The sequence below is a fragment of the Mustela nivalis genome (assembly GCF_964662115.1).
Source record: "Mustela nivalis genome assembly, chromosome: 4".
NCBI classification, from domain to species: Eukaryota; Metazoa; Chordata; class Mammalia; order Carnivora; family Mustelidae; genus Mustela; species Mustela nivalis.
The window spans coordinates 99,914,558-99,938,014 of record NC_139023.1 but is presented as its reverse complement, the minus strand read 5'-3'; the positions used below and the strand labels follow the sequence as shown (position 1 = coordinate 99,938,014).

The 23,457-nt window shown below is 43.6% G+C and overlaps 1 protein-coding gene and 1 pseudogene across 6 annotated transcripts in view; both read left to right on the top strand.

The window, feature by feature from the left end:
• Positions 1-23,457, top strand: part of SGMS2 (sphingomyelin synthase 2) — a 168,598-nt gene that overhangs the window by 72,226 nt on the left and 72,915 nt on the right. For 2 of the 5 annotated variants that reach the window (XM_082728580.1, XM_082728584.1), the window contains exon 1: positions 12,150-12,451. The exons of 1 other annotated variant lie outside the window; for it this stretch is intronic. The gene's annotated coding sequence lies outside the window, so the exon portion shown is untranslated. Of the gene's footprint in view, positions 1-11,490; positions 12,022-12,149; positions 12,452-12,496; positions 12,938-23,457 lie in introns of those variants that run through there. 2 more of the 5 variants (XM_082728581.1, XM_082728585.1) reach the window with 2 other exon arrangements.
• On the top strand, positions 22,737-23,165 carry LOC309863123 (small ribosomal subunit protein uS8 pseudogene; annotated as a pseudogene). Its single transcript has one exon. The product of its transcript is annotated as a small ribosomal subunit protein uS8 pseudogene (transcript).

Genomic DNA, 23,457 nt, shown 5'->3' with positions numbered 1-23,457 from the left:
CTCTGGGCAGTCTGAATGGCTACATTCCTCCCCTAAGGCCACAGCTTCTGTCTAGCAGCCCCTTCTCATGGTGCTAGCTCTTACTGGTGCTGCAGACGTCTTTCCCTAGGCCCAGAGGTGATCCTGACTTCTGGTCATCATTTCTTGTTTCCTTTTTGTACTGGCCTCTACGGCTACTTCCTTTATACAGAGTCCCTTTGTTAAACTCTTTTTCACTTAATCTCTTTGAGTCTGACAACTTTGTCCTGCCAAGACCCTGACTATATTGAGTACATGCCTATGGTGCAGCATTTTGGTGAATATAATTACTATTATTCTATGTTTTCCTCTTAGCCTTTTCTATTAATTTAGTTATATACCACTTAAATTAACTAGTATGTGGCTAAGGGTGTTATCCTAGAAATGAAGGGGAAGGGGAAGCCAGAAGTGGTTGGCACTGGTAGACACAATTAAAGTGGGCTCTAAGCAGATTGTCATGTGGTCCGTGAGTTGGGGTGAAAACCTTTTGAAAATAAATGTGAAATAAATACACTAAGTTTTAAATTACTTCTGGGTGAAATATGATCCCATTCTGATAAATGTAATTCTAATGTGTTCATCTTATTTTCCCAACTATAATATGTTCATCTTATTTTCCCAACTCTGAGGATAGATAGATTATTGATTGGTTTATTTAAAGAACAAACACACATGGGATGGTGGGAGAGGGCAGAGAAAGATAATCTCCAGCCGACCAGCAGATAGCATGGGGTCTGATAAGGGGCTAGATTTCACCACCCTGAGATCGTGACCTGATCTGAAATCAAGAGTCTGACCCTTAACCTACTGAGTCACCTGGGTGTCCTGTATTGAGTACACTTTGAAACCAGGGATATATGCTATACCTTTGGTCTCCCTTATAAAACTCAGCATGCAGTAGGTACTTGATAAATGTTGATGGGACAGAGGGAGTCAAAACAGATGAAAAGTACAATAAATCAAATGTATTTATTGATCAGCAGCAGTTTGCTAGGTGGAGAAACCTAGAATATATATAAAAGATAATTTTTTTCCTTCAGATTTAATCAGCAGAAAAGTAAATATGTAAATGAAGCCAGACCAAGGAACAGATGGTTAAAAGAAGGACAAGGTTAATTTATGAAAATTAGCTAAGAAAAGGCAAGGGCAGGGGAGAGAGGAGAATGAAGAATGCCAGGTTAGGAGTGGGACTAAGTGATATAATGTTAAGAAGTTAAACAGAAAACAGTGGATTTTAAAAAACACACGTCTGGGTGGCCCCATCCTTAAGTGTCTGCCTTCACTCAGGTCATGATCCCAGGGTCCTGGGATTGAACCCTGCATTGGGCTCCCTGCTGGGCAGGAAGCCTGCTTCTCCCTCTCCCAGTCCCCCTGCTTGTGTTCCCTCTCTTGCTGTGTCTCTCTCTGTGAAATAAATAAATTAAATCTTTTAAAAAAATTAAAACACAAAAAAATAGAAAATGTTTTTAAAAATTATAGGCAATCACTTTCTTCTGAATCTTAAAGCATTCATATTAAATATTGAATGCAGACTAAGGAGCCATCATATTTTAAGAGGATGTTGCAAAGATATAATAAATGACTTAATGATATATGAAAGTATCCTGGCTTCTTTTCAGTGCCAACATTAGTGTAAAAGCAGGTGTTATTTCACGTCAAAATTACAAATTGTACATATAATATAATCTTTACTAGCCACTACCTAAAAACATGCCAAAGATCGGAAGAATTGAAAATCTGGGAAATCAAAGATTTTCCTCTGTTATTATTCACCTTCCATGTCTCCTTATTCCTGACTATATTTAGTTACTAGGAACTTGTATATGATATAGGTATGATTGATCCAGGATTTATTACATAATTAAGGTCATTGGCTGGATACTTCCACATAGAAAGCACAACACTACACAGTGATTACCTCCCTTCACAGTGAATACCTCCCTTATACAAGCAAGGGCTTGTATAAACAGGTGGACTTTGTACTTGCACATTAGACGTTTTGGTTTGAACTAACAGCTAGAATGTCAGATCGGCATAAAGTCCTCCAGCAACATCATCCTCCTTCACGTTTTAAATCAGGAAAATAAAAAAAAAAAGCCTGTTTTAATTTTCAATTGCAAGTCTAATTTGCAATTCCTTTTAAAAAGGGCAAGTTGGGGTAAGGTGATACAATCCCATACAGTGCCCTAATAAAGCGCATGGAGGAGGTTGTATGTGTACACATTCTAACTGGAATAGAATCAGGAGGAACAATTGGAGAGGCAGCCAATGGAGAGAGTTTGTGTGCCCTGGGAGGTGAGCAGGCTGCCAGATGTGTCCTCCAAGGGGTCACTTTCCTGGTGTGGGCACCAGCCTGTGAAGTCTGGTCTTTAGTCTGGATGGCTTAAAATTCAACTTTGCTGGAAACTGATTCACAAGAATCAGAGTCACAGAACACTCCAAACATTAGAATTTATCTATTAAGCTTGTTAGTAAATTCTCTTCCTACAGACTAGTCTGGACCCATGACTCACACAGAGAAGGAGGTTGGCAGTAGAGTGGTGAGGGATGACCTTCCCTATCGAAAAGGAGCCTCAGTGTCCCTGGTGAAGCTGGTTAAAGCTGAAGCCCCCTCCACCTCCCTTCCCCACTCCTTCTTACCTAACTCCAGACTGCCTTGTGATTCTGATAGCCCCTTCCAAGTTGGCATGATCCCAGATCAAGAACTCTGGCTAGTATTTCTTTAGGAAGAGTGCAGTTTGCTAAACAATATAGGGAAAAACGTAGAGAATCATTGCCTTGGGCTGGAATTGTCCAATTTTTTTTTTTCTACATTAGAATCATCTCAGGTGGGGTGCCTGGGTGGCTCAGTCAGTTAAGTGTCTGCCCTTGGCTCAGGTCATGATCCCAGGGTCCTGGGATTGAGCCCTGCATCTTTGAGAGATTTGCTTCTCCCTCTCCTTCTCCCTCCCCCACAACCCCGAATTGTGTTTTCCCTCTCTCTCTCTCTTGCTCACTCTCTCTCTCAAATAAATAAATAAAATCTTTTTTTTTTAAAGATTTTTTTTTTTAATTGACAGAGACACAGCAAGAGTGGGAACACAAGCAGGGGGAGTGGGAGAGGGAGAAAGAGGCTTTCCGCTGAGCAGGGAGACCAATGCGGGGCTCGATTCCAGGACCCTGGGATCATGATCTGAACCATCCAGATGCCCCAATAAATAAAATATTAAAAAAAAGAAAAAGAACCATTTCAGGCACTGACTTAAAATGGTGCCTGGAATCCCTCCCCCTGAAGATGCAAAAGTCAAGGGTGAGCTTCACATGATGATGATTCTTAGGAAACTGGCAAGTTCAGGCAATGCTGGTCCAGGCTAATCTATCTAGGAATCATATCATGGTCATTAATTTTTTTTTTTTTTTTTTGGTGCTGCTGCTGCTGAGTTTTTTTTTTTTAAATTTTATTTATTTATTTGATAGGCAGAGATCACAAGTAGGCATAGAGGCAGGCAGAGAGAGAGGAGGAAGCAGGCTCCCTGCTGAGCAGAGAGCCGATAAGGGGCTCAATCCCAGGATCCTAGGATCATGACCTGAGCCGAAGGCAGAGGCTTTAACCCACTGAGCCACCCAGGTGCCCCTGCAGCTGAGTTTTTTAAAGCACTTGTTCCCACTACCCACCAAGAGTCTCAGAACTATCTCTGTCCTTTCCCTTGCGGTCCCAACACTCACGCCTTTATGGTAGAAGTGCTATACAGTAAAAACAAAGCAATCTTCACATTAGCCAGTCAAGCATATGCACAGACCCCAGAGGTTAGACCAGCCCTAACTTCTGGTTCAAGTACTATATTTCAACCAACTGGATTCTCCTGAGTAGTACTGGGAGAGGACTCGATACTGTTCAGTCCAGTCAGTTGATTCCCTTCCCACTCCCTCTCCATCCACAGCTGTGTACTACCTACTTCCTATCTTGAGCAGTAAAGCATCCCCACACCCACCGACCCCCAACCTCCATCCCTACTGGATCTCTGTCTCTTCCCCAAGAAGAGCTGCTCAGAACTTTAAGCCCTTTTTCTCCTGCCTATTCCCAAAACATTGTCATGATTTGTCATTCCTTGTCAAGTATGTCTAAGTGCAGGTGGTTAGGGGCCAGTTAGTGTATTTTGGATCCTAAGGGAGGAAGCGGAGAGGAGCAGAGATCCTCCTAGTAGTTTGGCCTCTGAATGGACAACCAATATGAAATGAGACCATTTGCATGGAGATTAATCTCATATTATCTTCTGAACTCTATTACCCTAAATAAGTATGTCTCCTTTTAGTTAAATTACACAAGACTACCTTTTACTGCCCTGGATTTAAGAAAAGGTCCAAGATGTCAGCTCCAGAAAGGGTGGAGGGTGAGTTTAGAGAGAAAACCTCCTCCCGCCCCACTTACCTACCTATTCCATCTACGTACATAGTTCCATATACTTATTTCTGTAATACTCTGTGATTTATTTCCCCTGATCTCCCTGACTCTACCCATGGCTCCCTAAACCCTTCTCCTATAACTTTGGAAATTCCTGCTTTATAATCACGAATTCTCCTATCTGTTCAGTTGTGTCTCTAAGTTTTCCTTATATTTTTCGGCCTTAACTTCAGTCTTGGGACAGGCTTTCTCTGCAGCCTGTCAAGAATATCCAGTGATCTCCTCACACTCTATGTATCTTGGATTTGAAAAGTCGAGTCTGTGTCTCTTTAATTTCTAGAGATACTTCTGGACTGAGATGATGCCAGGCTTTCATGAAATGCCCTGCTTCTTTGAGGCATTCCCATCTTCCATATTATCTTCTTCCTTTCCTTATTCCAACTCATCATTAATTGTTTGGCACCTGATTCACAGCTGTCTTTTCTCCCCCTTGTCTGGCCCTCCTTCTGGGTAACTTCGTCTTCCCTGAGACTTGGTCTTCTAGCTCTCGGAACTCTTTTTCTTCTCCTTCCCTCCACCCCATCCACCCACTCACAGCCACATTTCAGGCCCTGCCGTTGCCCAAACCGCTCAGAGAAGCAGTTCGTAAATCTCACCACCCAATCCTCTGTGCTTCCAAATTCTTCCCTCTCTTACCCTCGGTTCCCATCTCTGCGGTGTCTCCAGGATCTCTAGGCTACTGATCCTTTTACTTTTCCCTTATCCATCATCCCCCTCCTCTTTCTGCTTCTCTCCCTGACCATCTTTTATTCCCTAACCCATTGCTTCATTGACACTATGAGAGACTCCCTCCCTCCCATCTACCGGCCCCATTCTCTGTGCCTGTGCCTGCTATTAGAGAAGGACACGCTTTACCCTCCATGGCCCTGACTTCAGTCTTCATTCCATCTGCCAAATGTATGTTTTTCTAGTTGGTAAATGTTCTTACTCTCCAGTGTGGCTACTTCAAACTGTTTTCATTCTTTCTAAAACCACCCACTGCTCCCACTTCCTTATTTTCAGTTGAGATGTCACCTTGTGGTCAGCAGAATGGGTCCCCAAAGATGTCCACACCCTAATTCCTGGAACCTGTGAATATGTAACATCACATGACAAAAGGGACTTTGTAAGTATAATTAGGATTATGGGCTTTACTATAGAAAGAGTATGTAGTATTATCCAGGTGGGCCCAATTTAGTCACAGGAGTCCTTTAAAAACAGTAAACTTTCCCTAGCTGAGGTGAAGAGATGTAGCAGAGGGAGAAATCAGAAGGATTCCAAGTGTGAGAAGGACTCAGCACTCTGTTGCTGGCTCTGGGACAGATGCCTCTGGCTGCCAAGGTGGGCCCCTCCTGTCAAGCAGCAGGGCAGCAGAGACCTTGCTTCTGCAACTAGATGGAGGAACTAGAGTCTGCTTACAGCTGGAACACGTTTGGAAGCTAGCCAGAGCCTACTGATAAGAACCCAGCTGGTCAACACCTTGATTGCAGTCCTCTGGAAACCCAGAGCTGAGAAACCAGCAGAGTCTGGAGGGCTACTGACCTGCAGAATCAGGGGCTAATCCTTTGTGTTGTTTCAAGCTCCTAAACCTGTGATTTGTTACAGCAACAATTGAAAGCTCATACATACCTCTGAACTCACAGAGAAGACGCATGGAGGGCAAGGATTGCAACTTCCTAGATGTGTCTACAAACATGATTCCCATGCTTCTTTTTCTCTCCCTTTTCCCTCCTGTAGGAGAGGAGCTGTTCCTTCTCCTCTCCAGAAAGCCAGGTCAGCTTCAACCCCAGCTGGCCCCCTATGAGCTCCAGCTCTCTCTCATTCCCACTCAATCAGATTCCATTCCACCTTGCAAAACCCACCCCCACTCCCACCCTGGTTAAGGGGTGACCTCCATGTCAGCAGTACCAGGGACCTTTTCAGTCTTTATTTTACCTGCTCACTCAGGAGCATTTAATGTAGATGGCCATTCCATCTTTCTCAAATAGCCTTTTCCTCAGTTTCCTTAACATTACATCCCCTAGTTTTCTTCCTATGTATTTTTAGGTCCCTCTTGCAGTGTTCTCCTTTACCAGTGTTGTAATATTTGGCTTCTCTTGGACCTCTTCTCTTCCTACTCTGGATGCTGCTTCCAGGCCATCTCAATTTTTCCTGTGGCTTCCTTATTATCCACATGCTGAGTAGCCTAAAATTTGTATCTCCAGGTCATGCCTCTTTTCTGAGTTCCAGACTAACGTCAGCAGCCCACTTGACAACTCTATTTATACAAACCACATCTCAAACTCCTTTTTAAAATTCAGTCTCTGTCTTCACAAACCTGTTCCTATCTTGGTGTCCCTTGTCTTGGTAAAGGGCACCCCCATCCACCCAAGTGCTTAAGCAAACAAACAGGAGTCCGAGTCGTTGGGGGCTCTATCTCTGAAGCTGATCAATCTGCAAATGCTGTTCATTACACCTCAAATCCAGTCCACGTCCTGCATTCCCATCTCCTCATGCAGTCACATTCCGCACCTGGACTGCTGCAAAGCTTGTAGCTGCCCTCCCTCCACCTCCCTGTCTTCCTTCAGGTCAGAGGTAGATGGATACTGATCTTAAACGTGGTGCACGGTACCTTTCATGTTTCTGAAAACGCAAAACATTTTTATTTAATGTAGAACATTGGCACACAAGTTATAGTAGTACTAATAGAAAAAAGAGAGTCCAAGACTTTTCATGAATAGAAAAATGCAAAGATATTATCAGGAACTCCCAAATTAACAGACTACCAGATTGAGACGAAGTTCAATACAAACACATACCTGCACAAGCACATACATTTGGGGGGCCTACGATAGAGATACTAATATGATCATTGTGAGGAAAGAATACATGACATAGTGCTGAATTTTTAAAAAATCCGAAAAAGAATCCTCTGTACGATGTCATTGGGATTATCTTAAACAATAGAAGTTTAAGGAAGGGACACCAAAATGTTAACAGTGGTTATGTTTTCTCATTTTTCAATTGCTTTATAATATGGTAACAGTACCTTATTGTTAACATTTAAAATAAATATGTTTTAAAAACTAAAGAAAAGTCAGTGTTGTTAAATCAGAGTTATATCTGTGTAGGTGCAGTTTAAGGAATAGTAGTTAAAAAGTGTATATTTTCAGGGCACCTGGGTGGCTCAGTCAGTTATGCCTTCTGCTCAGGTCATGATCTTGGGATTCTGGGATGGAGCCCCACATCGGGCTTTGCGCCCATTGGGGAGTCTGCTTCTTCCTCTCCTTCTCCCTCGGCCCCTTTCCCTGCTCCTACACACATGTGCTCTTGCTCACACATGGGCTCTCTCCCATTCTCTCAAATAAATAAAAATCTAAAAACAAAGTATGCATTTTGAAGCCAAAGTATTGGTTTATGTCCTAGTGATACCACTTACTTGGGTGTGATCTCAGCACAATGATAATCTTTCTTATCTTTGGTTACCTCTTATGAAGATGAAGGCATTTTGAACACCTACCTCAGGTCATTTCTTAAAGGATTAAATGAGATAATACAGCTAAAGCAATTTGCATAGTCCCTGACATACAGTAAGTACTCAATAAATGGTAGGTGTTTGGCCCTTGGATGGGCCTGGCACAAAGTGAGTATCTAAATTCCAAATCCAGGGCACCTGGGTGGCTCAGTGGGTTAAGCCTCTGTCTTCAGCTCACTCTGGGATCGAGTCCCACATCAGGTTCACTGCTCAGCAGGGGACCTGCTTCCCTCTCTCTCTCTGCCTGCCTCTCTGCCTATTTGTGATCTCTCTCTCTCTGTCAAATAAATAAATAAATAAATAAAATCTTTTTTTAAAAAAAAATTCCAAATCCAGAAGGTGAACAGCCTTATTCTCTAATTGTTCTGGGTGTTACTGTCTCTGCAATGAGGCATCAACCCTCTGTCATGGACTTATATTACTGTCTTCTCAAGTTTTAACATTGCTTGTGTTGCTGTTTTTAATTCCCAAAATAGAGGTTTATTGAAAAGTAATCCAAAAATACAAGTTTCTCCTTCACACTCTGCCCTTCGATACCTCCCTGGCAAGAGGTAATGTAGTTTGGTCCTAGATTTTTTCATAGGAGTGGTGTTTATTTCACAAAAATGGTGTGTGTGTGTGTGTGTGTGTTGTATTTTCCCTCTGTTCCCTTCACTGCTTATATTTGTCACTAACAAGGACCGTTTTCTTTTCTTTTTTTAAAGATTTGTTTATTTCAGAGTGCCTGGGTGGCTCAGTGAGTTGAAGCCTCTGCCTTCGGCCCAGGTCGTGATCCCAGGGTCCTGGGATAGAGTCCCACATTGGGCTCTCTACTAGATGAGGAGCCTGCTTCCTCCCCTCTCTCTGCCTGCCTCTCTGCCTACTTGCGATCTGTCTGTCCAATAAATTAAAAGAAAAAAAATCCTTAAAGATTTATTTCAGAAAGCGAGAGAGCAAGAGAGCATGCACAAAAGCAGGAGGGGCAGAGGGAGGGGGAAAGAGAGGTTTAAGCAGATTCCGTGCTGAGCACAGAGATCAACTCTGGGCTCGATCTCACATCCCGGAGCGTGACCTGAGCTGAAACCAAGGATGGGATGCTTAACTAATTGTGGCATCCAGGGGCCCCAGGAAGGACACATTTAAAGTCAGAGACTATGGGACTATTTTGGTGGTTTTTAAAAAATTTTATTTATTTATTTGACAGACAGAGATTACAAGTAGGCAGAGAAGCAGGCAGAGAGAGAGGGGGAAGCAGGCTCCCCGCTGAGCAGAGAGCCCGATGCGGTGCTCGATCCCAGGACCCTGAGATCATGACCCGAGCCGAAGGCAGAGGCTTAACCCACTGAGCCACCCAGGCGCCCCTATTTTGGTTTTTTTTATTGCCTACGGAGTATCCCTTAGCATGAAGTCACTTCACTATTGGTTTGTTGTTTAAGGCTTGTTCATTTGTTTATTTCACTCATTGAGTATTACATGCTGGGCACTATGCTAGATCCTGGAAAAATTGTAAATTAAGAAAACTTTCCCATTGCTGAGACCAATGTTTAGAAGTGCATATGGTGATTCTTAGATAAACAGCATGGGCACAAAGTATGAACTCAATATATTAACATTGTTGGTTGAGTCAATGATTTATGTTATATCCAGAGTAGGCATTATTATAAGAGGAGATAAGAACTACAAATGTTTCCCTAACTTAATCAGTATGTTTTATCATAACAAAGAAATATCTGTAAAATGGTATTTACGGTATTCACTGGTTTAGAAAAAATTGACAAGAACACACTGGCCAGGCCAGCCCTTTCCTTCCCTTAGAGCCTGCAGCACTGTAATTTTTGGAAGCTGACTAGAGCAAGGACTTAGGAAACTCTGATACATTCTAAGATCAAAAAGTTAAAAAAAAAAAAAGGCAAAATACTTTTCTGTGAGAAGGATAAGTCACCATTTTTCAAGACATAGAAATTAAGATGAATAATTTGCTTTCTCATATGCTAACAATGAAAAAAATGTAAAAACTTCTTGCAACTCAATCACAATTAAACTATTACATTTATTGGAGCATATTTAAGTGTGTAATAAAATGACATCATTATTTAATTCACAATATTTAAACCGAGTAATAACCACAAATCCAGAACTATCCATTCAGCTGCCTTCCCGACAGGCGACCCTCTGGGATGAAGCTGCGGGACTTGCATCAGGGAGGAAGACAGCAGGATGGCAGGCTTTGTTCTGAGCTTTTTTACTTCATCCTTCTGCTTAGGCCTGAAAGCCCACAACATCATTTTTTGAGAACTGTAGAAAACCTTATTGATACTTATCTCCATAACATCCAAATATTTGACCATTATAAAGTAGGAAGTCAGTGAGCTATTCACCCAAACTTGCCTGTGGCTACGCACTTGAATCCAGTTCCCTCTGCGTTACCAGTGGACAGGATATTCAAGCTTCTGATTAGGTCTGTGAGTCTTTACAAAAAACTGTTCATTTGAATTTCCATTTACTTTGACTGCATCGCAGCAAACCAATCTATTTGCTATTGTCTTCTGGGCAAAATGCCTGGGCTTTGTAAAATCGAAAACGAACTCCTACTGAAAAGGAAAAATAAACCCGAGGAAAATAAACTTCAGTTGTTGGTGTTCTTTTCTGGGTTCTTACCTTTCCGTAGGTTTTTTGTTTGTTTGTTTGTTTGTTTGTTTTAAAGATGTCTTTATTTATTTATTTATTAGACAGAGAACAGGGGATTGGCAGAGGGAGAGAGAGAATCTTAAGCAGAGCGCCGGAGGAGTGTGGGAGGGGGGCAGGGTGCTCCATCCCATGACCCCCAGAACATGACCTGAGCTGAAACCGAGTTGGAAGCTCAACAGACTGAGCCACCCATGTGCCCCTTACCCTGCGGTAGCTTTAAATGAGTGCATTTTTCACAATAGTGATGCTGAACCTTTGATTAATTTCAGGAGCATCTTCATTTGGGGGAAACTTCTGTAGTGACCTCTCACAGTTGTGTGTTTGGGGGATGTCCTGCATTTTGTTGTTGTTGTTGTTTTTACAGTAGTTTTTAATTACTATAGATGAATGATTGTTTACCTACATGATTTCTGCAATAGGCACCTAGAGATGCCTCTGGGTGATTTTTGCTTATTGTACGGAATCGCCCATAAGTCAGTGCAAATTCTAAACATCATTGCCCAGTCCAGAAGTAGAAATGAACATAAAACATTTATCATTTAAATTCAATAAAGTTTTGGCCGCGTTCTGATTCATCCCAGTTAGAATCTGAGACAGCCATTGTTTAGAGAACTGCCCAGCAGGTGTATGAATAGCAGCTCTAAGAAATCTAGAGCCTTGACTATCTTTTAGGAAGGCAACACCCTTCTAAAAACATAACTGCTGAGTTCATCAAAGAAACCACAGCCCGGGTGCCCTGTGTTCCAAAAGCTGCGGAAGAGCGCAACGTTCACTTGAGCAAAGAACTAGTTTTTCACTGTTTATTTTGGTTACGGTCGCTTGTCCTTAAAGAAAAGCACGTTGATTAACAGGATGAATGACACGGTAGTTAGTCACCGAAGGGAAAGTATTATAAGCCTCATTCACTTGGAGCACCCTTCCAGCTCGCACCTAGAGTTAGCCACAGAGCGGAACTAGGACTACCCTTGCCAGGCAACCTCCTGAGGTTTGGGAAGCCGCCTCTTTGACCTAGGCCTGGGCGGCACCCTTCGAATAAGCGTTGGCTGGTGTCCCCAAGCCCACTCACGCCGTCGTCAGGAAGCAGTTCCTGAATAAGGCAAGGTACGGGGTGGGGGATCCCTTTCCGGCCCCATTCAAAGTTGCCGGGAGTGGGATCCAAAGAACTTTCCCAGATTGATCTCCGTCACCGCTCAAGGAGGTCTGCTCCCGGCCCGCAGGCTTTCCGCCGGGAGCCAATCGGCCCAGCGGGCCAAGCCCCTCCTTCCCTGCACCTTCAATGGCTGAGAGAGGGGAGGGTCGGCTGGGGTTTTCTTCTTAAGAAGTCGCACGGGTTTTAAGAGCTCCGCTCTGCGCCTGGACAGCCACAGCGGCGGGAGCGAGCGCTGCCGCCACCGGGCCGCGGGTGAGTCACTGTTTGGAAATGGAGTGGGCGGGCGAGGGTGTGAGAGAATGAATGATGTCAGGAGCGCGCAGGGCGGCGGGCGGGGAGAGCGGGCCGCCGCCGGGCCGCGGTAAACAGCGAGCGCCGCGCCGCGCCGCGGGCCGAGCGGGCGGGGAGACCCCGCCCTCGGCGCGCACGGAGCCGTCCTCCGCCGCCGAGCCCGGCCCGTGCTGCAGCGCCGCCGGGAGCGGCCTCGGGGGCGGCGGCGGCGGGGGGACCCGGAGAGCGGCTTGCCTGGCGGGGCCGCGGCGCAGACGGCGAGACCCCGAGCAAACTTTCTAGCGGCTTCGGTCCGGGGGTGGCTGCGGCAGCGGGCTCCGTCTCCTGGCGGATCCCCGCCCGGGAGCCGGTGCCTTCGGCAGGGAGCGTCGGGAGCCCCAGCAGAGAGCGGGTGAGCAGCGGCCGGAGGGGGCCGGGGAGGAGACCGGGCTGAGAAGCCGCGCGTCGGGCGCCGCGCGGGGAGGGGGAAGGTGGATGGCGAGCGCGGACGTGGCTCTAATTCGGCCCCCGCGCGCCCCGCCCCAGGGCATCCTTCGTTGGTGTTGCCTGGTAGGGGGGTGGCTGTGTGGCTGTGTGGCTGAGGCTCGTGGCTCTGAGCATTCGTCTCATTCATTTGCGACCATTTCGGGGAACTCGGTGCTGGCGTTGGAAGGACACAGATTAAACCATACAAGGTCCGGAGCCGCCCCGGAGGGCAGGACTGAAGTTCAGGAGGTGGAGGAGGGACTGTCTTTTTCTTTTCCCAGAGCCGCTTACTGCCGAGGTGTGATCCGCAGAAGCCCGGCCCTGGGCTGCCCACCCCGAAACCTTTCCACGTTTGGCATTGCCCAGCCACTCTGCTTAAGGGAAAGGAGGGTTGGATTCTCCGCGCAAATGGGTGGGTATGGACCCGTCTGCCTCTCCGAGAGTCGGATAATCGTCAGTAACCCGCGGCCACCTCTTGAAAAAAACTCAAACGTTCTGTAATCTTTAATTTCTCTTTTCAATCTGTGCCATTCTTCTGTTTTGTCTCGTCTGCTCTGAAGTGACCTCAAAACGTTTTGACGTGTTTGCTAAATTTTGAAGAGGTTCCACTGTTTAGTGACTCTAGGTTGGGCGTGGATTTTCAATTTAAACTTAACTTTGCAGATCCTTGGTGTCACTCGGAGTCTCCTCTATTAACGGTGGGTTCTCGGTCGCATTGAAGACTGACTCAGTAAAATGGGACTGTCACTACAGATGGTAGTAACGAGGGTGTTAGAGTGAGAAAGACCTAGCATAACGTCTGGCACAAACTGGACCCCAACCGGTTGTGACTGTTTATGTATAAATCATGGTGTGTTCCAGAGCCGGCATGGGTGATAATCAATTAACTTCCACAAAATCTCCTGCTTATAAACTTGGTGGGCTGAGGTTTCCCGTGGGAGATCCTTGGGCAAGTTCCTTGGCTCTTCAAAAAGTTAAGCATTTCATTGTGGATACCTGAAAGGGTCTTTGGTTTCTACCCCATTTCAGTGGAACTGCCCTTTACTGTTTAAACAGAGAGCAACCCCGGAAAGTGACAAACCTGGAAATCTGGAGGAAGACTGGAGGGATGGAAAACTCTAACCTTAACTTTTTTGTATTTATTTATTTATTTATTTATTCAAAGTAGGCAGTGCAGAATTTCCTTTTTATAGTCCTTTCCTTGGTTTGTTGCTAGTCTCACCCCACAGTAGTCTTCCGTTGAAGTGTTGTCTTACAAGTTAATATTTAATTCGGTTTCTTTAGTTTTCATTTTTAAGTAAAGCGGATTGACTTAGCAACCTGGAGGGAAATACTGGAAACCCTTGGGTTGCTGCCTCCTGGCCTCAGTTTCTCTTCTCCTGGGATCTTATAAAAGCTCAAGGAAATATTTGGAAGGATGGGAAGTATTTGCTTGGGAATTATTGAAAACATTTGTTCTTAACCATAGGTGTGACAGCGTTTAGGGTCAAAGGTCACAGGGAATTTTTCACACTGCATGATGTGGAAAGGTCTTGGGCTTTGGAATCCAGAAGACCTGAGGCTATCTGTATGGTTAACTTAACTTGCCATATTTGAGCAAGTGACTTAAACTCTTGGATTTGGGAGGGACTTTAAGCAAAATATAGGTCAAAATAGAAATAATCTTACATCTATTAAAATAGACAATGGAATACAAATGGGAACTTTTTTTTTACAAAAGTGCTACTTTGCAGTGAGTTTTTTGGGGGTAAGGTGACAAATACTGAGAATTCTAGACAGTTTTGGACTAGAGTAGCCTGCCTACCTTTACTTAGTCTCTTATGGAGGAATTGAAGCCTCTAACCTGAACTATCAGACATTTTTTCACTTCGTTCCATTCTTGAACATTTAGTGAGCAGCTACTATATTCTAGCCACTATGCTAGGTACTAGTAATGCTAACATGAAGGAGATTTTGTAACTGTTCTTGAAGGTTACAGTCCAGTAGAGAGCGCCCCTCGCTTTTGATTATGGACGGGGTAAAAGGAGCCAAAAAGGAGAAGAGGATGAGGAATTGGGAGAAAATGGGAAGTGAGGAGACTCCCATAGGCTGCCTGCCACTGATAATGCAAGACCCAGCAGCTTTACAATGAGTCCTGAATTGAGGATCATAAATTCTTACGAAGATGAACAAGGCAAATATGCCTTGCTTTGCCCAATAAAAATTAGAGACAAGTGAGGCCGTTAAAATAATTTTAAATGGACACCAGAGCAAACTTGTTTAAATGAAATCTGAAGGGTAAATTCGGCTATACCAGGATTGATTTACGATGACAAGTAGGCAGAGAGGCAGGTGGAGGGGGTGGAAGGAGAAGCAGACTCCCCATTGAGCAGAGAGCCTGATGTGGGGTTTTATCCCAGGACCCTGAGATCATGACCTTAGCCGAAGGCAGAGGCTTAACCTGCAGAACCACCCAGACACCCCATGGTAGAATTTTAAGAAGATAATCACTGGGTAATAATATTGCAATTTGTTAAATTTTACCTGTATAGTAAGTAGTATATTACTTATGGAAGTTTATAGGTACAGATTAAACAAACCAACAGTCACCCCAGAAAATCACTTAATGCTATATCCTTAAATTGTTTTTCAGCCTGTGAGGACCTATAACACAAAGAGCTAACGTGTTGAGAACACTGATTTAGATTGCCTGAGGTTGCACCTGCTAGAAAGTCATTCTCTGCAAAACCAACAAATTTGTTCCCTATTCACGGTTTTCTAACTTGCTTTTTTCCATCCAGGTGTGGACATCTTTATCATAAAATACTTTTGGATAACAGCTTTGATAGTTTTCTGTTCAATGGCTGCATCCCAACTGAACCAATCCTCTACCTGGGGACAGTTAGTTTGTTTCCGGTTTTATTATTTTAAGCAACTCTGCACTAAGTATTCTTCTAGCTGTATCTATGTGTCTGGCCATGTTGATTGTGGTCATTTTGCATTTTAAAATGTGGCTTATAGTGTTTAATGTAGCTGCCTTTTTAAAAATCATATTCAGAATAAGAAAGCTTTCTCTTTAAAACTCAAGAGTTTTAATTTCTGTGTTCCTTTAGTGTTTCTCTTAAGATTTCAGCAATAGGATCGACCTTCTCTGTGGAGCTGCACGATAGGTCAGTAGCTCATTACACAAGGGATTTATCTGATGAAAACAGAACACACAGGCTTTCTTAAAGAGATATTTGGGCTTGTGTTTTGTTATTAGCCAGAAAGCTAAACTTCTGTGGGCAAATAGAGCAGAGTGGAGCCCCGCTAATTTTGTCAGGTAGCTCTCTATAAGAAAATCTGCTTCCACAATTTGCCTCCTTAGTCCCCATAAAGGTAGACAAATTAAAAAATTTCAGATGTTGCATTTAGCAGATTTATCACTATACTAGGTTTAACCAAGCTCCATCACTTTTAAGTAGGTCACCTTTTTTAAAAACCTTATGCATTTGTTTGAACTCTTGAAAAGAATATTATCAGGAAGACTTTGTGGGATTGATTTACTAAAAGTGCAATAAATTTTCATTCGCTAATTTTCATGATAGGTATAAAACATTTCTTCATTTAAGCATTCTCAAGTTTTATGCTAATATCATACCCTCTTTGCTACCCTGAATCAGAATTTAAATTTTGCTTTGTGTTTATTTTTCCATTTCCCGTGCTAGTTACTTTATCCCCTCATGGTTTTGATAAAGGGTGTTGGATTATGAGTAGTGTTCAGTTTAGCTTCTTCATACAGAAACTCGAATCAGTTCCATTATTAATTTCTAACAATGACTTGTAATTCAAAGCAGAATGTAAAGAAACAGGCCATAGAATGAAAGTTTAAAAAGGGGGCAGCCTGGGTGGCTCAGTCAGTTAAGCAGCTGCCTTCAGCTCAGGTCCCGATCCCAGAGTTCTGGAATGGAGGCCCTCTTCAGGCTCCCTGCTTAGCAGAGACTCTACTTCTCCCTCTCCATCTGCCCTTCCCCCCACTCGTGCTCATTCTATCTCTCTGAAATAAAATTTAAAAAAAAAAAGTATAAAAAGGGTAAGGTGTTATTTGCTGCCTGGTATTCCCTGCTACCAAACCTAATTTGGTGATTTGCTTACAATTTAAGATTTAGCTTTACAATTCTGTGTGTTAGTTTGATCATGTCACTTAAAATTTTCAAACCAAACTTGGCACATTCCTAGTTTATTTGGTTTTTTTTTTTAAGCATTAAGTGGATTGAGTGTTGTATAGGTGCATCTTTTCTTTCAATACATCCCTCCGTACTGTTAAAGGATAAAACCACATACTAAAATTGTTAAAGAGGAGGGGATGAAAGGAAATGAAGGTAGCAAATTCAAAGCCCAAGAGTCAGAAAAGACACCCAGCTATTAAGAGAAAGACTCTGGAAGGACCCTTTCAGGTAAATGTCACGTCTTTCCCTAGTAGTGCCAGCGCTGAGGTTAATTTATCATGATACATTTCAACTGTGGGAAGGAGGTTGCTCAATTGTCAGGGCTAGAATTGAGGCAGGCAGAATTGAGAAGGAGCTGAGATACCCACCTTCCAGCATCCTTGACTCTTAAGCTTACCTGGCAGTACGCACTTCACCTAGAAAGTCTCCATGAGTGTCGAATAGTGGCAGATTGTTCTCCAACTGAAACTGTGGAACTGGGGGCATCCTATTATGGAGAATTGGGGTATGCCGGTCCACCCTGGAACTTAATGACCTCTTTTTAGATGATTAGAAGTGCAAACTATGTGATAGGAATTACACTTTTGAAAAGCTTTTCCATGATTGGGAAGAAACTGAAGGGAGGAAGAGCTCTGGAGGTGGAGAGACCACTGCAGAAACACAGCTGGGAATGTGCCAGAGGCAACTCAAGGTGTCCCATGGCGGGGATGGGGGGGAGCATACCTAATCCCGAGGTCCGCTGGCAATTGGCTCCTCCATCTTGGAAATGGGGTCCTGAGAGATCCTGCAGAGGTTGGCCTGGCAGGGGTGCAAACACATGCCACAAGCCTCCTGGGGCCATTTGCTGATGAAACTTATCCTGGGAAGGCACCTCTTAACACACATTCCATAGGAAGGGGTTAAAAATTACTTTAAGTAGGTAATCTGACTTAACATCTAGAGAAAACGTGAAGGAATGAGTTCTCATTTAGGTCTAGAGAAGTGGGTCAAAGAAAGAATACGTGGTTTTGGATCATGGACCACTTAACTAATTGAGGTACCCTGGAGGCAGACCTTTAGATGGCAGTCCATCTCCAAAGAGAAGCAGAGACTTCTCAGGAAAATACTTGCGGCTGTTGTTGAACTTAAACGTGAAGCCAAGCCTTTGAAAAGGGAGCTGGAGCGAATCCGGTGAAATAGTAATGGTTAAATAATGGGAGAGACTCGGAGATAGCATTTTCACATCTGCATCTTAGACTCACCTGCAAAATAGAAACTGAGTGCTCTCCGCTGTGGAGGTTGGGAAACCATTTTTAGAAAGGTTAACATACTCAAGGAGGCAGAGCCGGTAGGAAGTAGAGCAAGGGTTTGAGGGGAGACCCTGCACTGCCTAGTATCCCTCAGGGCTTTCTATAATCTTCCCACTCACTCTGGAGATGTGTAAGTTTGAGGGGGTGGGGCAGGTGATACAATACCTTTTGATATAGGATTGTATGTTTACCGTGGGATGCTTATCAGGTCGGAGCTGATTCAAGGTCATGAAGGAGTGCCAGAGAGGTGAACCCACACAGGCTTGCCCCACCAGGACAAAGGCAGTTCTCAGAAAACAGGAGCCGCTGTGTAAAAGACAGGTCTCAGGGCCTCCTAGAGAAAGACACAATCCTCGGGGAGGGCAGTGGGGTGTTGTGAGACCCAACACTGCTGCTCACCACTAGATGACCTTGGGCAGCTTCCTCAGATGCACCTCCATTTCCTGACTGTTAACAAGGGAATAAAATATATACTTCAGAAGGTGACCATATGATATATAAAAAGCTTCGTGAGTAAAACATTGAGGGTAATGCTTGGTTCATATAACTACTCAGTGGCTTAGTGTTCATTGTTTTTTGGCAGACAAGCTGCATCTCTAACTTTTAAAGACAACGTGTTCCATCCTATTATCTCAAAAAAGCAAATTATCGCTTATTATTTCTTTTGTAATAAAATAGCCATTTGTCACATCATGCCCGTTAGTGGTAGGGTCTGGGTTCTGTCCATCTGCCTTCCCTCGTCCTTCTCGTGGGGGTTAAAATAAAATCCCGGAAGTTGTTTGTACACCACCACTGAATTCAAGAACTTTCATAAGAAGTATATCACATCAGCTGTGAATGCTGACAAGCTTTCAGAGCCGCAGTCACCATATGCCAGGCCTCTCAGCAGATGCTGGGAGCGTTCACGTCGCACAGCCGCCTCTGTGCCCCACAGAGCTCAGCCTTCTGAGGAGTATTGTACCATGAACACCACTGTCCCAGAAAATGCTTGGGGCCATTAAGAATCACAGACCCCACTGTCCTCCCCGATGCTGTGAGTCTTTCTCTAGGAGGCCCGGAGATGGTTTATTTCACACAGATGCTACTGTTTTCTGACATTTGCATTTGTTCTGCAAGTTGTTTAACCTCCAGTTGTGAGTACCACCCGTCCCGAATAGCTACCAAACTTTAATAGCAACAGAGGGCATTGTTTTTATTAAATTATATTTGTATATGTGTGTGTGTGTGTGTGTGTGTATGATATATCCTTTATGATGGATTGGTTAGTGCTCAGAAGTACACTCCCTTGAAATATAGTTTGATTGGCAAGTTTTAAGCAGCAGGCAGAAACATTTAAAATCGTATTTACCGAATAGTTAAAGCACTCACTATTTGTTGGGGTTTTTTTTTTCTGAGCACTTGGAACTGATTTATATCTCCCCAAACACGCTGAAGTGCATGTTGTTATCCCCATCTTAAGGACCCCCATTTGAGACAGAGAGGTTAGGTCACTTGCCTAAGGTCACACAGCTGGGAGGAGGCAGAATTACCTATTGAAAGGAGACAGTTTAGTGGCAGAGCTGAACCACCACACTGTTGATTATAGAACCTAGCATGTATCTCACAATGTGGGTCCCCTTTGTGTCCTATCATGTGCAGTTTTATCAAAGGAAACTTGACACCTGTCCAAACATGCCATCAAATCCCTGCGATTTACCATATGGAGGGTTCAATGAGGTCCTATATTTCAGTATCAGTATTGAAAGATGGCAGTCACTTAATTTTCAGTACAGTTTTGTCACAGTTTTTTTTTTTAAGATTTTATTTGAGAGAGCGCAAGAGAACACAAGTGGGGCGGGGTCAGAGGAGAGTGATCTGAGCAGGAAGCCCGGTGTGGGGGTCCATCCTAGGACCCTGAGATCATGACCTGAGCCAAAGGCATATGTTTAACTCACCGAGCTACCCAGGTGCCCCTCAGACATTTTTCTCTAGAAGTTTCTGAGTGTTTAGTCAGGCTTGGTGATGAGTTTGGGAAAGAAGTACATTCTTCTGTCCCCTGATGAGTGCATTCAGCTCAGTAAGAAGATCTGCTTCTTATGCCTTATGCCTGCTACTCTAATGATACTTATTTTTTCAGTTTTAGTTCTTTCACCAATTATAGTTGAACATTCTGTTGGGGGAGAGTAGCTTGTACATGAGGTTTCATTGACTTTTTTTCCCATAAGTATTGGAGATGGTGGTAAGCAGAGTCATGGTCCTCTGAAGGTTTCAGATCCTAAGCCCCAGAATCTGTGTATCCTTTATGTTATACGGCAAGAGGGAATTAAGGTTGCTAATCAGCTGATGTTACCATATGGAGATTAGCCTGGATTGTCTGGTTGGACCCAGTGGAAAAGAGAAGCACAAGAGTCAGAACCAGAGAGTCAGAACTAACAGAGCTTTGAGTTTAAAAAACTCAAAGGACCATTGCTGGCTTTGAAGATGGAAGGGGGCCACGAGCCAAGGAATGGATGCAGTTTCTAGTAGCTGGAAAAGGCGAAACTAGATTCTCCCGAGGGCCTCCAGAAAGGAATGCAGCCCTGCTGACACTTGGATTCTAGCCCAGTGCAAACCATTTTGTACTTCTGACCTCCAGAAGTGTAAGAAAATAAATGCGTGTTGTTTAAGCCACTGAATTTGTAGTAACCTGTTAAAGCACCAAAGGGAAACTAATAGAGGTATCAGAACACTTGGCAAATTCTGTTCTGTTCCTTTGCCAGCCCCGGGAAAGTTGCTTAATCTCATGACTTACGGTTAGGGGCACATCAGGTGTGGTGAGTGTTTACCTTTGGGGGGCTGTCCTATTTTCCTGTTACCCTGTTTTACAAAGTGGCAAAATTAGCCACTTTAGGGGCAGAGGGAGTTGACTCGATAATTCTATACATTTTTACACCTGGTCAGTGTTTAAAAGGCCAGTTCCAAGATTTTAGCAAAAAACAGTCTATGGAGCAAGTAGTGGCCCTTGGGCCTTTCCCATCAGAGTTGCTGGACAGAAATGCAGCCGCACCCCACAGAGTAGTTGTCACCACCCAGCATTTGTCTGGGGGTAAGATGATAGCCCAGATGTGGTGGAGATGATCACTTGTTGAGTTTTGACTACAGATTTGCTTTAGTTTTTTAAAATTAGCTCTTTGCTTATCTAACAATGTTAATATGCATTCTCGGAGAGCAAGGATACATCTAGGCAAAGACTTCCCAAACTGTAACGCATAAATAAAAGAGAATATCATTCATCACATCGTCTATAGCAAGTATCCAGAGGGTTGTAGGCCCCCCAGGAGGTGATATCTTGGAATCAAAGTATCAGTTATTGGTATTTAAAGATAATAGTTTTAATGGATGGGATTAGTGTTTGTTGTTGTTGTTGTTTTAAGGCTTCCTCCAGTAACTAATCTCCTAATCTTACATTGTGATTTGGAGACAACTTTGATTAATTAAGGGTCTCTCCTTTGTTACAGTGTAGAAATAGCAGTGCAAGGAATAAAATCTTGGGAATTTTCCCATATAAAAAATGAAACAAAGGCTAATGTAAGATTTTTAAAAATAATTTTAAAGAAATATAAGTGGAAAATTAACAGGATGGCATAAGTATATATATATATAGCAGTTTCTGGGAGGAGGAGACTGCCTTGCATAGAAATGCATTAAAAATTGGAAACTCCTAAAAACCACAGAGGTAGGACATACTCATATTTGCATTTACTTTAAATATACCCTTTTAGATTTGTAGTCACTTTGTTAGTTTAGGGGGGAAATTATAGACATATAAAAAAGTAGGATTGATTTCCTTTTACAAACATGAAGGTCTGGAAAAAAACTCAAAACGATGTGGAGGAAAGAAAGTTTTTGTCTGTGTTCTACAATGTGTTCTACAATGCTCTGGGCAGAGATTTTTCTAGGCTCTCCCTAGCATAGGAATTTCTTGAGCCTCGGCTCTGTGCATGCAGTACTCCTATATGACCCTTGACTCATTCGCTTGCATTTTATCCCCATCAAGTAATTCTTGGTGAATGGTTTGCTTTTCCCTGCCAGTGTCTCCATAGAAGAATGAGGATGTCTAGGTTATGTAAGAGGCCTAGGAACGTTCGCTCCTACCAGCAGGTATCTATCCGATCCCTTCGCCATTACTGATAAGTTAATAGACTGATGTTTTCTGTTGCATCTTTCATTAGCATGAATCAGTTCCCTAGTGTCTCTCTCCTGGGTGAACTGATGAAAGAGTTTCTGGGCAAAGCCCAGACCTGGGACCAGTGTGCTGCCCTGCCCTCTCACCCCTACCCCAGGAGATAACCATCCACTAAGAACCCAGGGTTGTCCAGCAGAATTATATATGAACCACACATGATGGTCACATACATAATTTGAGTTTTCTGACAGCCACATTTTTTGTTACAAAAAGTTAAAAAAGGTGAACTTAATTTTAAGAACATATTTTAACTCCATATATCAAAATGTTCTATTTCATATTATCAGTTACGATCGATCTAAAAGTTCTTGGCGTGTTTATACATTTTTTTCCTTAATCTGCACTCATAGCCCATCTCTCCATGGGCCACATCCCGAGGGCTTAGTAATCACATGTGGCTAGCAGCTACCCTACCAGGCAGTGCCCCTCTGACCAGCTTTACCATTAAGCAGGGATACCCTCCCTGAATCTGGAGAGAATTCTTGAATAGTTGCCCTCCAGTGATTCTGGGTGTTGTGTAAAAATTGAGTGATGTCGCTCTTCCCGCCATCTTTCCTTGCCGCCATAGCGGTGTGCAGGAATGTCATGGCAGATGCTGTGAGGAGCAGTAACAATGCTGGAAAGAGAGGCAGACTCCCGCTTCTTAGTAGGCCGGGCTCCAAAGTCATCGCCTGGTTTCTGGCCGTGATGACGAGGCCTGATTGCATTGGCGAATTTGAAATCATTGACGATCACAGAGCAGGGAAAATCTCTGTGAACCTCACAGGCAGGTTAAACAAGTGTGGAGTGATCAGCCCGAGATCTGATGTTCAACGGAAAGATCTAGAAAAATGGCAGGCTAACCTGCTCCCATCCTGCCAGTTTGGTTTCATTGTCCTGACAGCCTCCGCTGGCATCATGGACCCTAAAGGAGCAAGACGAAAACACAGAGGAGGGAAAATCCTGGGATTCTTTTTCTAGGGTTATAATACATATGTGCAAATAAAATGCCTCAGTGGCAAAAAAAAAATAAAACCAAAACCAAAAACTAAATGATGTCATGGAGTCACCTTGGTGAGCCCCCGAGAAAGCTGGTTCCCAGTCCTTTTGCTAGAAGACTGAGCAGGCTCAACAGTACGGTGGAACACGCCTCTACAGTTACTGGTGACGTAAATGTGGGAATTTCAATGTCAGGAGGTGTGTCTGGGCCTAGACAAGAATTATTTAGATAATGAGGCTCATGCAAACAGAAGAGATGACAGCTTACAGCTGT